Source organism: Ammospiza nelsoni, chromosome 3, assembly GCF_027579445.1.
Source record: "Ammospiza nelsoni isolate bAmmNel1 chromosome 3, bAmmNel1.pri, whole genome shotgun sequence".
Classification (NCBI taxonomy): domain Eukaryota; kingdom Metazoa; phylum Chordata; class Aves; order Passeriformes; family Passerellidae; genus Ammospiza; species Ammospiza nelsoni.
The window spans coordinates 105,729,257-105,744,916 of NC_080635.1; the positions used below are offsets into that span (position 1 = coordinate 105,729,257).

General features: G+C 40.4%; 1 long non-coding RNA gene across 1 annotated transcript; it reads right to left on the reverse strand.

Annotated features, from left to right (window-relative positions):
- Positions 1 to 5,782: 5,782 nt before the first annotated feature.
- LOC132071779 (uncharacterized) lies at positions 5,783 to 10,316 on the reverse strand. Its single transcript, XR_009418192.1, has 3 exons — positions 10,243 to 10,316; positions 6,060 to 6,117; positions 5,783 to 5,854 (listed from the first exon to the last, which is right to left on the reverse strand). It is a non-coding gene; the product is annotated as an uncharacterized LOC132071779 (long non-coding RNA).
- Between the last annotated feature and the right edge of the window lie 5,344 nt (positions 10,317 to 15,660).

Consider the following 15,660-nt stretch of genomic DNA (forward strand, 5'->3'; position numbering starts at 1 on the left):
AGAAGGCAGCTAAGGAAACATAGGGGCAGGCATGATAGAGAAAACTGAGGACAGCAGAGCCTAATGGAGCACAAAATGAATTTTGTCTGCCAGGGGCAGCATTTGGTGACAAGGAAAATTTGCAAGTATTTTGAGGCTACAGAATTTGGGACCTTTAGGGCTCTGTCTTATTAGCAACATGGTTGCTTAGTCCAATTACACAAAACATTTCAGCCAACTAATTAACACCGAATGACAATAGAAATCAGACAAAGGGCAGAAAATTAATGAAGAAAAATAAAAATAAACCTGGTTGGAACAGCCATATTTGCAAGAAGACTCATATACAAGGAATCAAAAAATTTCTAGTAACTGTAGATGTTCCCTTCTTTTTTTATGCTCTTTTTTCAGACATGACTGAATAGATGCTCAGTCTACATGCAAGAACCTTTCCTTCTTCAGCTGTTGGGAAATAAGTAAAGACAAAAGTTATACTGAGGGCATTTAAAAAGCTAATAAAGTTTAGAAAGTCTGAAGCTATAATGGGACATTCCAAATAACAGAGTAGCTAGTAAACTGATAGTATTAAAAAAAAAGAAAAGCAATAAGGATTAAACATTACTTAAGAGAGGAGGGAAGAGGGACAAGTTATACAAGGGGGAAGGACTGAAGGGATGAAAGAAGGAGGAGGGACAGAAACTGAGGGAACGGATTTAGAGTATGGAGACAACGGGACAAACAGATCTGGCAGCAGAAAAAAGGGGAAGAAACATGGAAGAAAAGGATCCTGAAAAGTAGCAAAGAACAGAAAATAGAGTAAACCAAGAATGAATACAACAGATATACATTCTAGTTTTCACTGAAAGAAACGCATTTCCATGCAGAAGTGTTACTATCATAAAATCAATACCACAGTGATGTAACAAACTAATATACATTGGCATTCCTTTTTTTCTGGTTGCAGATATAACCAGCCTCTTATTGACTTGATGTTTTACTTTGGATGGAAATTTGGACCTCAGAGCACTGGTCCAACCAGCTCCTGCATTTTATTTGAAAGTCATTTTAGAAGTACCTCATTTGCTTTGGTGATGTCATGCAGAAAATGATTTCTTCAGGAACTAAGTTCAAGTGTGGACTGACAGTCAGTTTTGAGTATCTGGGTTTTGTTATTGCCATAACAAGATTTATGGCAAGGTCAGAAATGACTTAAAGAAAATATTTACAAACAGTACTAATGTCAAATGGCTCTCCTCCTTACCTGAAGCTTAATGAAAACCCTTAATACTGATTTTACCTTTCATGAATGTTCTCTAAATCATTATAATCCATTCAGACATTCTAAGCATGTATTTGTTACAGTAACATGGCATTGCCTGGCATAATTTTGAAGTATTTATGGCTATCTGTATGTCTTACTATGCATCTATCATCATAGCATATTTGAGTTTTTTGGAATATAACAGTATGTTTCAAAATCTTGACTATGAGGAAAATCAGAAATATCCTGTTAGATACATACATATATAAATATATATTTCTTTTCAGCTAGCCTCTCATCTTTAATTCCATTTCACAACTTTTACACAGATAATCAGAAAAGGATCAATAAGAAAATTGTAGATCTTTCATGATGACAAAGACGTTTTATAACCACACTTGGTCTTGCCATTCATTTAAGGATATAAAAGAAGGAAAGGGCAGAATTAATAGGATAAAGCTGACTTAACAGAATGGTGCCAGCTCTCCTTATTGATGAAAACAGAAAATAGGATATTCCCAACTTTTTTTTAGCACATGGAATGAAAACAGAGCTTGGGAGAAGAATGAACAAACCTGGGACAGGCTCTAGTTTTCAGTGAACAATCCATTGTCTGTGTGAACAGAGCTCATGCAAACCCCCTCCAGTCCTGCTCCCACCTCTCACTAGTCCCTTTTCTGGCCATACTTGAAAGGAACTTTTGTCATCAAACAACCTGGAGCACCCTTCATAAAGGAGTTATGGATGTGTCGGATGAGTCTTGCCTACTCCAAGCTGTTTAGAGAAGGATTTCTGGCAAAAGTAATGAAATGTTCCTGTCTCACTCTCACTTTTTTTTCTAGAGAAGATGGTAAACTGGACCCTAAGTTTAATTTGTAGAACTGCTGTTTGCTAGTGCCATGTGCCAGGGCACTGATGGGCAGAGAAGAGCCCTGCGGGGCAGGAGACTGGCACTGCTGAGGGATTGCTGTGGCTGCTGCAAGATTTTTGGTGCTGTAAGTCAAGTGTGAAACATGCCTTCCAGCTCAGTAACGGGATCAGAAACTTAATTAAAAGTCTGGAACTTCTTATTATAATTTCATAGGTTAAATCTTATACTTTTATAGGAAGATATCAATTTTACGTATGGTGTAAAAAGGCAGGGCTTGGGAATTTCAGGGCATGAAAAGCAGCTTGCTGTTCCAGATGGTTTATAAAGTCTGACAACACTGTTTCACCCTGTAGAGCAGTTTTTGGAAACTGTCCCCAGCTTACCAGCTGTACAAGAATGCAGTGACAGAAGGGAATACTTGACATACTTATAAGCAAAATTTAAATTATTTCCTATTCTCAGGGGAACACACAAGATTCTCCAGTCTAATATGATGCTATTAAACTCCAGAAGCAAAAAGATGCACGATGGATCTCTCAGTGCATTTACACTTTAAATATCCGACCAACAAATAATTGCTTAATTTGCCACTCAGTCCCCGCCATTGCTAATTAGGCTGCCAGCAGCGCTCCTCCTTTCTGCCCCATCCCAAGGGCAGAGGCAGAAACAGGGGCTGGGATGGGAAGTTTAATTCCTCAGCCTGAGTGACCACCGGGTGTCACTGTTTGACAGAAATAAACTTGGGAAGGCCGAAAGCCTCCCGATGCCTTCTCCACGCGGATGCTACAAGATGCAGATTTCATTCCAAAGTCCTCTTCCCCATCTGGTCTCTCACTGGGCGGAGTTTTAAATGATATTTCAGAGTGGGATGATTCTGTTTTAAATGGATTTTGGAAAATACTTTCATTTTTAGTACCAAAGGCAGGGGGAAAATGAGAAAAAATAAGGTAACTTCTGAGAATTTGAGATGCGCTGTGCTGCTAAAATTTGTCAATTACATTTATTTACTGGAATAATAATCAAAATTGCAGATAAAAATAGTGCTGAATTAATATGGAAAACCTGATCTTCCAGATTTTCAACCTGAAGTATTAGATTTCTAGTGTTTCTCAGGCCAACACTAAGCATACCGACACATTTAGTCGGATGTCAGATTTGAAACTGGCCAAAAGTATAGAAAAGCTCTTCAAGAAAAACCTTCTTTCAAAAAGCTTAAGGATGCCCTTCTATTAAAACAAAAAACCCCAACTCTGGTACTCAAAAAAGGGAATTTACTGGTACAACTTCAGAGTCTTTTACCCAGATGATGAAAGTAGAAAAAAAACAACTTCTCTCTTAACAGATAATGTAACTGAATGCCATGCCCTTATAGTGAACAGTTGAGAAGTACAACCAATTAATTAAAAAAAGGGGTAGTAACCTAGAAAAGGAGGATAAATTAATCCCAGGAAAATGGGAAAATGAAGACAGTACCTCAATGAAATGTACATTCTGAGTGGAGTAAAATCATGGAGTGTGATAGAGATCAAAGGATTTATTGCCTCCTGTCTAATAGAAATGGAAGGATTTATTGCCCCCCAAACCTGCGGCTTCCAGAAGAATGTACTTACCCCAGTGTCTGCTAAATGTGGATAAATTCCTTCCCTCACAAGCTTTCTAAAATGTGGAAAGATTTACTTCCTTCTGAACAGTCTGCCTCAAATAAGCAGCTACAAATTATGCCACAGATGGTGCTTTTTCCTTCTCTTTAAGGAGAAAATTTCATGGAGGAAGCCTAAAAGCAAGTAAATATTTTTTATGGGTTTAAAAAAAGAAATACAACTTAGACAATAACATCAAATATTATGTATCTACAGAGGCTGGTTAGAAAGACTTTTGAGGTATTGTATTACTTGAAAACAAGGCCATGTAATATGACAATTCAAAGGCAAGGTCATCAAGCATATGGCTATTTCAGTTTATAATGAATTTTATAATATTCTAAGATAGTAATGTAATGTAACCACGATGATCCAAGGGTACAACCAAAATAAGATTTACAGAGACTTAATACTTTGTCTACTTGCACTGCTGGAAAACCAGGCAAGACTTCAGGCATCCATGATCTGCTTCAGAACCCAAAGAAATGGCAAACATCAAGCCACAATTTTTCAGCTTCTGTTTCATATTCGGAAAAAGGTTTGGGTGCCCAAAAGCAAGTCTGCATTTTTCCAGCTACATCATCGGGCCAATAAAAGATATTCACTCTGCCCATAAATCTTTCCTTGCTATCATTAGAATGTTAGAATATGTTTAAAGCTTTCAGATGTTACTCGTTGTTATGTAATAAAGAAGATGATTATACATAAAACATTGCTTATGTGGAATAGCAGTCAGGTTCAAAGAATCAGTAACTTCAGAGACCATGAGGATAAATGAGAACTTGATCAAAAAATTGAAGCCGAAGCTGAGCATTTCTCCAACTAAGCAATTTTATCTGCCGTCAGATTTTCCAAATCAATTCCCAAGAGTTATTAAAAGCCAGAAAGGTGGAAGTGCATAGGAGAGGGACTTGGTCAGGATTTTATTTTTTAAAAAACTCTAATTTGTACAGGAATCCTGAAGTTGTGGTGATATTGCACTGTGAAGCAGTTTCCCTGCTAGGATAGGTCTGTAATAGAACAGCACCAGGATGTCTGGTCTCTGACTCCCACATGACTCAGGCTTGAGCCTGATAGACCCAAATGGAAGCCCTGAGGATGTAGCTACCAATCTAATTCCTTCTCCAGGAGCTGTAAAAAATAGCTTGTGTCAAAATGTTAAAGAAGAAGAAACCAGTGAGAAACCAAGAAAAATCCACTGTTTGAATATTGTGAGCGGGCAGTAAAATGTATCAGTGAAGCCAGGAAAGGGCTAAGCATGTTTGAACTTCAGTGCAAACCAAGGGAAAAGGCTGACACAACTCAGCTGAGGAGCTGAAGATGGCAAAAGAGGAAAACTCTGGGCTTTCCATGTCTCAGGTGAGTATTCCTGACGTGGCTGTCATTTCTTTCTATGGCTATTTCTTTCACATTTAGAAAGGCATTGTGGTTTGAGAATGGTGCTTCCCAATTCAGTGTCCCCACCATGGACCTTCAAGCCACGAGCTGCTGTCTCGCTCCACCTTCTTTCCTCTCCCCCTCCCATGAGGGTGACTGGAGAGCAGAACTGGGGACACAGAAGGTGAAGATCATGGGTTAATATAAGAACAATTTACTGGAAACAGCAATGAGATAAGAAAAGAAATAGTAACAGCAGCAATACTAATAAAAGAGTGCAGAGGAAGGGAACTTTATTGCTCGCGCTGGAAACCCCTGCAACAGGCAATACCCTTCACCTCCCTCTGCCATGCCACACCACCACTCCCCTCTGGAGCAGAACTGGGGCTGTGTTACCCTGACTAGGAGGAACCCCTTATCACTGGAAAGGACTCCCTGCCCCCCATCCCTGCCAATGACATGATTCCTTGGATAATGGGCTACTGCACATACCAGCATGTGAGAGCAACAAAGATGGCAAAGCTGCTAAAGAGCGAAACGTGCAGTGGCATGGTTAGCAGAATGGAAACTGGAAGGGACAAACAGGTCTCTTCTGCCATGGATTTTTGAAACAGAAATGTGCTTCCTCAGAAAAGTAGTTCTGGAGTTACTTACTAGAAAGTGCCCTGGGGCCTGGATCTTCTTGCCTTTTCCTTCTCATTTATGCTTTTGTGGGGCCTGACTTTCCTGTGAAAAGCACAGGTAGCATGAAAACTTAAAACAAATGATGCAATAAAGACCGGGGAAAAGACGTTTTAATTTGCAAGTAAGTGTAGGCACACCAAAGAGCTCCATGTGGCTAATCTGTCCTGCTAGCCTTGTAGTCACACCTGAACTAGTTTGTGAAGAGCTAGCACAGATATCACAGAGCTACCTGGCAGTGTAAACCTACCCCTGGAGCGCTGGGATGATGCTGTTCCATTCCACTGCTCTCACTGGTACAGGGACATCTAAGAAAAGAAGAAAAACATATGAAGAAAAACAAATAGGCACAATTCCCACCTCCTATTCATTTGCTGCCAGTCTGAACTGATAGTCTGCATAGGTATTGTGGTAAGCAGCTTCCAGACCATGCTGTGTTTGCCTTGACACTTCATTATAGGTCTCCACAGATGAATAGAAGTGACACTGCTCTAAAGAAGCACTTAGAAAAGCAAAAGCTAATATTTGCTTGCTGACTTGCTTGTTTATGCTTGGAGCAGGAGTGGTGACACCTGAAATCCTATTGTTGTCTAGGGAGCAGTCAATCAAACTTCTGGAACCTCCACTCTGGTGTGTGGTGAATGGACCCTGGTTGGCAGCCAAACTCTCACACAGCCTCTCACACCCTGCCTTTCCCCAGCAGGGACAGGCACAGGGGATGGGAAGAAGGAGACTGAGAAACCTCATGGGCTTTTCAGACCTCTTGTGGTTCAAAGCCTCAAGAAAAACACGTGTGGAGGTGGGAGGGAGTCATAAGAAAGCGGGACAGCAGCATACTTGGCCAGCTGTACAGAGGCAGAGCAATGGCCTCACTCCTGCATTCCTCACTGACCACAGCTTGTGTCAGTGAGATCACAGCCAGCAGGGACAGCACAGTGAGTGGCTTTGGCCTGTAGTCTGTCAGACAGCAATGTCACAACCATTCTCATTTGGCTTTATGCTCTCCTTTGATCTCCTGTCAACCTTGGTTATCCATTTTACATGGGACAGCTCTCCTGAAATCCATTAGAAGGACAGTAGTGATGAGCCACCTCCATTTCATACAGCTTCCCTGTCCCTCCTGCAGCTCATCTGAACCTGACCTCAGCTGCAGCTCCTGGAAGTAGAGCTCTTCCCAAGGTGCTGTCCTTGGAAGGCCACCATCCTCAGCAGCCTAGGCAGACATGTGCACGTGGCCTGGTGCAGGGCTGTGAAAGGCACAGGGTGTTCAGAGGGCAGGTGGGACCTTCCAATATGAAATGAAAATCTCTCTCCAGAGCCCCTGGCCCCTGAATCACCACCTTTTGTGGCACCGAGCATACAGCTTGATAAAAGCCTTGACCTCTAAATGTAAACAAGAACCAGATTTGAGAAAATAATGTTTCAAAACAAACACTTGGAGTTGTCTTCAAGATTCTATGTAATATTAAAATTGAGGAGAAATTGCATTATGGAAAACTACATTATATGGGTTTATGTACTGTCTATACAGATCTATTGTGTGGCTGTGCTTATGTTTATATATGTACTCACAGACACATAAACATTTCCAATCAGACCAAGGGAGAAACTGAATTTCAATACAGATTATTCTTCAACTCAATAAGCAGTAGTGATTTTTTAAACTAATTTTTGAGTGATGGAATATTTGTAAAAATATATTTCTCTCAGCCTCTGTGAGCACACTAGAAAATTTTGATGACAACTGTAGTCCAAATGGCAAGGTCCTGTTACAAGGAATTCATCACAGATGTAGTCCTTAGGCCAAATTATGACCAAAAGAAGACTGAAGATAAAATGTTAAGAAACAGCTGATACATTTTAATTTATGAAATGCAAACTGAGCACGATCAGTAGGTTCTGACATATATTTACTTGCTAGCAGCACTGTGGGGCAATGCTGGAACCAACGGTGAAAACTTTCAGCTCCAATCCCCCTCCCCTTTGGCAGCTGTTGGACATCATTTCTCAATCAGGTCCACTTCTCCAACACGTCAGTGAGCTTCAAAACTTTTCTCCAGATGGCTACTGAAGCTGGGAGCAATGACTGCAAGCTGCATATTAAATGTCTAAGCTCCTTGCACAAAGCTTGAGTCTGCAAATCCATGCAACCTTGTTTGTCCTGGGAGGCATCAGTGGGTGGATGCAGCTGAGGCAGGGAGAAGGCAGGATGAGGTGTGTAGGAACAGGACAATGACAGCAATGGAATATCAAATCCCTGAAAGTAAAAGGATTAGCATTGATTTCTACAGGATTTGCAGCAGGTTCAACACCTTATGTGACTTCAGATAGGGGCTGGCCTTCCAGGCTGTGCAGAGCCTCTTGCCTCAAGAGCATCCCTTGGGACCCTCTGCTCCATGGCACACATGGCCAGGCAATGCTGTCTCTGCCCAGAGTATCCCTGCTTTCTGGGGATATTGCCAACTTTTCAGATGCCTGCAGCAAAGATGGTGTATCTTTTTCTGCTCCTGTCACAGCACTTTTGACAGTAAGGGAGAGACAAAGAGCACACTTTGTATTTTCTCAGGAAAAATGGTGATTATTATTGCATTTGTACTGCTGTGAGGTCCTGGTTCTTGAAGGTATTATGTAAGCAGGGAGCAGCTTTTTATCACTATCAGCAAAGCCCACGTTTTCCTAAACTCATTGTTTAGAATCTTATCTCAGTATAAGATTCCTAGTAGATGGTCAACTGAACTTCTCCCTGCCAACTGTTAAATGCTGTTGATCATTTATCTGCAGATTGTGACATGAGTTTAGGCACTTGAATCACACATGGATATCTAAATGTGGAAACATAACCTTAGGTGTTAAATTGAAATCACACTCACTGTTCCTCAGGAGCTTTCTTGTGGGTGTTAAGCAGTTTTTTCATATCACACTTGTACTCTCTCTCCATTCCACCCCGTCCAAACAACCAAAGTAGGCAAATAGCACCAATAATACTAACTTCCATCCAGTTGTGTGCTGTCTCAGTTACAACATACACGTTCCCAGTCACTCTGATTATAGAAGATTTCTGAATTCCTTCATCATAAAGTGAATCTATATTAGAAACACAGCTTGTCAAAGGTGTGGTGGGACATCTTCCCTCCAAGTGTGGATCCATGATTTTCAGTGCAGTTATCCAGATTTCCCTCTCTCTGAAGCAGGGGGATGTTGGGTGAATCTTGGCCGCCTGAAAATTTCACCTGAAGCTTAAAGATCCATATAGGACAGAAATCTCTATGGTAAAGTGAAGAATACAGCTGTACCACCATCTCACAAGGTGAGAATTAGTTCAATCCATGTGTTGTGTGGCTGTTTGACTTTAACAGTGTTGTGATCAAACCCAATTAACTTCAGAGAATGTTCAGTGTTGGGTTTGTGGTTTTCAGATTTTTACTCCAGGCTCTCCCTGGGGATGCTTACTGGATATGACAAAATTCTACTGAAACAGAGAAAAGATGTCCAAATCTGAAGGAAAGCTTGCATATCCAAATACTTCTCTGCCTTATTTTGTTCCCCGTGCCCCCTAGCAGAATTAGTGGACCATTCGTTTTCCTACAAATCTTTGTTTTGTGAAAAATTTATGTCCTCACAGCAATCAGCTCACAACTGTGTCCCCTGCAGGACAGGCACAACAGTATAGAGTGTACAGACACTTTGGTGCCTGATAACTTGTATGTTACTTATTTAGTTTCTATTAGTTACCACTATTTTATTTGCAGTGTTTGTTTTTTAGAAAATATTTTCTTCCAAGTAGGAATCTGATTCAAGCCAAAACTTTATGGAGAGACAAGAAGAATGTCTGCTGGTCACACTAACTTAGGAGAAGGATGCTCAAGAAAACCATGTAGTTTATACAAATACAAGATTAAGAGCACCTGTGACCTGAGAGCTTCACTTCAGCTCTTGTTCTCTAAATAATTTAGGAATCCAAGAAACAGCAAATGCATCATGTCTGGTGGTCCTGGGCTGTTACAGATTTACTGAGTAGATCACAGTGATCCAGGAGTCCTTTAGTCAAATTATTACAATCTGTGTTTCTGCTAAGATATGGCCCATCTTTCCTTCAGGTTTGAACTATTGCTCTCCAAGAAAAGCTTTGAGTAATTTCAGACAAGTTGTTTCACTGTGATGAAATCACTATATTGTGATATCTTCTGGGTCTTATGTAGCTCCAGAACAATTTATTTGCCAGTATCAAGAATCAATACAGTAATTTTGATCTTGCTATTGAATTTAAAGCATAGTATGTAGAGGGAAATATCCCTTTTAGGATGCATTGTTATTATATTTCTAGAGTCCCAGCTCTTGGCTGTCCTATCTTCTATCACATCAGGATCACCACTTGTTTGATTCATGTTTCTAGAGTCCCATACTGTCACAATCATATTTCTAAAGTCCCATACCTTCTTGGTGATATTTCTTGGGGGCAGTTCTTCACAGCACAGACTTCTGCTTGCTGCTACTTCTTAGTCAGGGCTCCTTCTCAGCTCTCCCTGACTGGCCAAGCCCACCCCCTTTTATCCCAGTTATCTTCACTAGCTACAGCTGCAGCCCAATTAAGGACATTGCAGCTGCAGCCCATTTAGAACAACTGGGACCTACTGGGGCAAGGCCTATATACAGATATTCAAGCACTATATTTCTCCCTTTTCTTTTACTTCCAGATATTCAGGTACAATAAGGATGGACAAATAATGTACAAATATTTCCTGTGTTGCAAAGAAAAATTTCTTAAATTCCCACCGTTTTCTGAAGCCTAGGAAGGCTAGAGCAGACTAGGAAGACAGACCAGCTGGCTGCCCACAGGAACTCTCTGGTGGTGATGAAGAAGCCTGCTGGTTATCCTGCTAAACCATTTGGAAGTGACAGCTTGCAGACTCTTGGGATGTGCAGACACACGAGAGAGGAGTTCAAGCCTGTTGGAAGGTGGTAACGTCTGGATGAGGGGGAGAGGGGATGGGGTGCAATCTGTGGTGTGGCAGAAAAGGGAGAGTCCTAGATTTCCAGCCAGGTTGTTCTGTATTTCCTTCTTTCTTGATCTGATTTGCTGTGTATCAAACGCGATGAGTAGAACACTTGATACCACAGACACCTAAAGGATCTCTAAGGAGAATACCCATCACTGATCTCTCCAACCATGTTCCTTGTCAAAGCCACATCCAAAACTTGGCTGGCTCCTCTATCCTCAGCATTCAGACTGATGTGTTTATGCTACACAGGTAGCTTTGAACCTCTCATGTCAATCCTGAGACAGGCCCAGCAAGAACCCTTTGGGCACTAGGTCACTTCTACTTGATCCTTTCTTTCAAGTGACTGGAGAGCTGTACCAAACTCTGACTTGTAAGCAACTTGTAACTTGTAAGCAACTTCTGTCTTGAATATTATCTGACATCTTGTGCATATCTGATCCCTCTGAGTTCTCAAAAGACATAAAATTTATTAGAGATTTGTTTTGTGTGGAAAGGAAAATCAAAGAGAAAATAAAAAAAAACAAGGGAAATCACAGAATCATGGAATTGTAGAGAAGCTTGGGATGGAAGGCACCTCAGAGATCATTTATTCCAACCACTCCTCCCTGCTACCTCCCCTTGCTCTTTACCCTCCTTCTACCCCCTACCCTTTTCCCCCACCCATAATGGACAGGGGTGCCACCCCCACTAGAGCAAGTTACAGTTCCATCCAACCTGGCCTTGAACATTTCTAAGGATGGGGCATCCACAGCCTCTTTGGGCAACCTATTTCAGTTCCAGCTTCATTACTCTCTGAGTAAATTTCTTCTGAACATCCAATCTAAGGCTCTCTCCCTTTAGTTTAAAACTAGGCAACAAGCATAAGCAAACCACAGCAAGGACTTTCCAAACAGAAACTCCATTTTACCTAGACTCACAAAAAAAATACAATTATTTTCAAAGTCACAGTCCTTTCTCATAAACTAGGAAAGTGAGCTTTCAGCAGTGTCAGCTACTTGCTCAGCACGTTTTAGGCACCACCTCGTATTTAACAAACAAAAAACCTCAAAAATCTGGAATAACCAGCTGGTATTTGCCTGTTCTAGCCTTATTAAGTAGGTCATATTTCCCAAGCCTCAATATGACCACAAAACACAAAATGCATCCTTTATTTCCAGTATGAAATACTGTTGTTTTAACACAGTTTTAACTTCAATGGAAACCACAATTTGCTTAAGTGTTTGGTAGGGCAGTTATATATTTATTTTGAGGGATAGTAGTTTGAGCTATTTTTCACATGGGAAAAACAGTTTATATTGCAAAGATGAAAGAATCTCCTTCTTCTATCTGGACCAAATGAGTGTGTTTGCATGTTCAACAAAGCTAGTCCAGAGGGGAAAATGTAGCAGAACCTGCTGTGACAAAGGAAGAAGTTGCTAGTTCAGAAATTGTTAATATAGAAATAAGAATCTCAGAATAAACCAAGACAAGTGATCCACCTTAAAATATATGTCAGATCTAAATGCAAAGAACTATGAAAAAAATAAAGAAAACCATTTTAGGGATGCAGCCTCCTGAACTTCTGCATAACTCTAGTGCTAATTGAATTTTGGGTTGTTTGTCCAGCACACCTGGCCGACCGGATGATGACATCTAGAGGGAAAATAATTGAGCATATTCAAATCACTGCACACTGACATAATGTTTGAAAAGGTGATGCTAAAATATCTCTGTCACACAGGCAGGTGATGCTCCCAAGTGCATTCTTTGCTAACTGCAAAGCATTGTAGGAACTGCCTACATAAGACAAGCAACCCTGTCTATGCTCTTTTTCTTCTCGTTGTTGTTTTTTGTTGTTTTGTTTTGCTTTGGTTGAACACCAGGTGTCTGAGCACTTGCTGGTTTTGTGCTTGCAAATGTGGCTAATAAAGAGTGCTGGAGCCTGAGGGCTGTGTGAACACTTATCACCAAGTGTGCTTATCACCTGGCTTGCCTGCCTGGGCACGCAGCAGATGGAGCACTTCACTCACATAATACACACCAGTGGCCAGCACCAACGCTCGGGCACAGGCAAACATTGATGATGTAAATTATTCTCAGTGCTACACTTTTGGTGCTGTAAGTCTCCTAATGGGCTTTGTTTTTATTTTTGTCACTGGACCCTGTATGCTCACAGTCTAATTGGGTGATACTATTTTAATGGTGTTGGCAAGACCAAATGCGCTTGTAAAACCTTGTGATGCTTTTGCACTTTACAGCAATATATTACTGTTATTGTCCAAGGAATGGTCTAAATCTGACCATTTTTCTCCTAAAAGAATGAAATGTTGAACACATTCAGAGCTTTAAAAGTTTACAAATTTTGTGGAACTAAATCACAGCCCAGTCTTTGGAAGTGGATCTCTTGTCAGTGTTCCAGAGCTCCTAAGACATTTTGCTGCTGAGCTGTAGTTACTGCAGTTAGAAATAATACAGGCTTTAAAAATGGAAATTTAGAAGCCCATTATACAGCTTTCTAAGAAAGAAAAAACCCCAAAACATATGCCAGCACTGTAAAAGGCAGTTGTTATACTGCTAGACAAATTAATGCAAATTAGAGGGGAGAGAAACAGAGCATGAGAAGGAATATGACACAGATAAAATCTGAAATAAAAACATACAAGAAAAAATGACTCAGAAAAATATTGAAAGAAACATTCATGCTAATTTAGTGAAGGGAAAGAACAAAATTCCAAGTGACAAGACTGTGATTCCAAAATGCCTTTCCTCTCACATCTTTCAACCTGCCTAGTGGCCCTCTGCTGAGTCACACTTGCTGCCTTCTTGCAATTCCCTGAAGTGCTATCAGCTATGGTTACTGCATGCATTCAAGTATTCTCTAATCTTGAGCCTTGTCCTATTAATTTTCACTGGTATATGAGACATGAAACTTGCTGAGATGTTCTCCTGGATTTAGGCACCTAAATTCAACTAATTTTTAGGACAAATAAAGCAGTTCAAACCCTGTCCCCTAGTTTTGAAGTGAGAATTTGGTGAACCAGAATCCAAAACTGGGGAAACAACAACAACAAAAAAATCCCCATTTCCTTTTCAGCTGCTGATTAGCCTTAGACCTCTGACTGCCCCAGTGCAAATATCCAAATGTCTTGTTCAAATCCACAGCTAATCAAAATTCAGAAATTCTTCATCAAGTTATGAATTAATGCCAGACTCCCTTTACTTTGCTCCTTTGTTGGTCTTGTTTGCAGAACAAACTGCACACTTGCCTGCCACTAGGACAGGATACCCCTGCCCAATGTGAATGTAAGGGCATTTCTCTGGAAGGGTATCTGGAAAAAGAAATAATGCCTTAGATTCATACAGGGGCCAGACCACTCTGGTCCAATGATTCATGATTTTTTTCTGTGAAGTGACACAGCTTCAATAAGAAGGATGGAGAATCTTTAATGCAAAGAGCACAGCCTGGCTGTTAGGGCACCATTTTAGCAGATGTCCTCTGCCTTCACAGATTGCAGGAAGAATTGATTTCAGGTCTAGGTTCCTGGACAAGTGTTTGAGTTCCAGACTGGGAAATAGAAACAATTGTGGAAAACCTTTTGGACTGGAGAAGTAGCACTGCTCCTTCTTTACCTTTCATGCTTGTTATGGCTGTAAAAGGCATCTCTGGCAATGATAACAAACTTGGAGCATAAATGTTGGTTCACACAGAAATTAAAGGGGAAAGAGATTAAATAAAAGCAATCAGCCAACAAACCTGTGTGTGTGTGTCCAAACCAGCCTGCTGTTTTAACTTAGTACTGCTCAAAAATCTCACTTGAAACCCAAAGTAAAATGCCACAGAAATGATTAAGAATTCAAGAGAAAATAGAAATGGTTGTTTTGATTTAGATAAGGACTTACATAGTCTAGCGTTCTTCCACTGATCAACAGCAGTGGTTAAATACATACTGTAAAAAATTGAACTACTATACAAATATTTTACAGACCATACAGTTCTGGCTTTGGCTACAGGAATCAGAATTTCAGAAAGAGAAAACCAAAAAAGCCAACCAATGGCTTATAGGACCAAAAAGAAGGAAGAGAAAGATTTGAAGGATGAAGAAAATCCTATATAATAAAGGAATGGTAAGACTCAAAAGGCAGAAGTGACAATCACTATTTTTCTTTATTTAGAGAGATGAGTTTGATGAACTCAGAAAAGGTGATAAAGATCTTTCTAGCATTGTCCTCAAGAACAGTGAAGAACATAATAGCAAAGTTGATCACTATTTGAACAATCTACCAAGAGAAGCAATGTGGAGACCTTCTTAGAATTATAAAGATTTAGGTTGGAAAAGACATCTAAGGTCATCAAATTCAATGTTAACTCGCACTGTTGAGTCTAGCACTAAAACTGTCCATTTTGAAATCATAATTTTTGAATAATTTTTTATGTGTATATGTAATTTTTGCGCTCTTGCTTTTGAGCAGAGCACTCTGTTATATCTTTTCCTTCCAGTATTAGAATAAGGACTATCTGATATCTTATGCTTGGGTATAATATCTGTCACTTCCAGCTTCTTCTGAACCAAAGCCAGTACTTCTTGGAAGTAGATATTACCCTTTATCACACAATATTTAAATCCTTATCTCTCTGCCTGCAGATGTTTCTGCTGTGTGGAAGTGGGGGACAGGAAGCATGTAAAGGCTTTTGATGATCCAGTCACTAGGCTGGCAATTGCAGCAGAAATAAGCCCTCTATAGGCAGCTTTACTGGCAGATAGTTCTGGGAGTGTGCTAAAGAGTTCTCATAGCCTGGCTGTAACACAGGATGCTGGTGATGAGTGTGCCCTGCTAGACAGAGGTCTGTAAGTTGGTAACCAGCAAGGTACT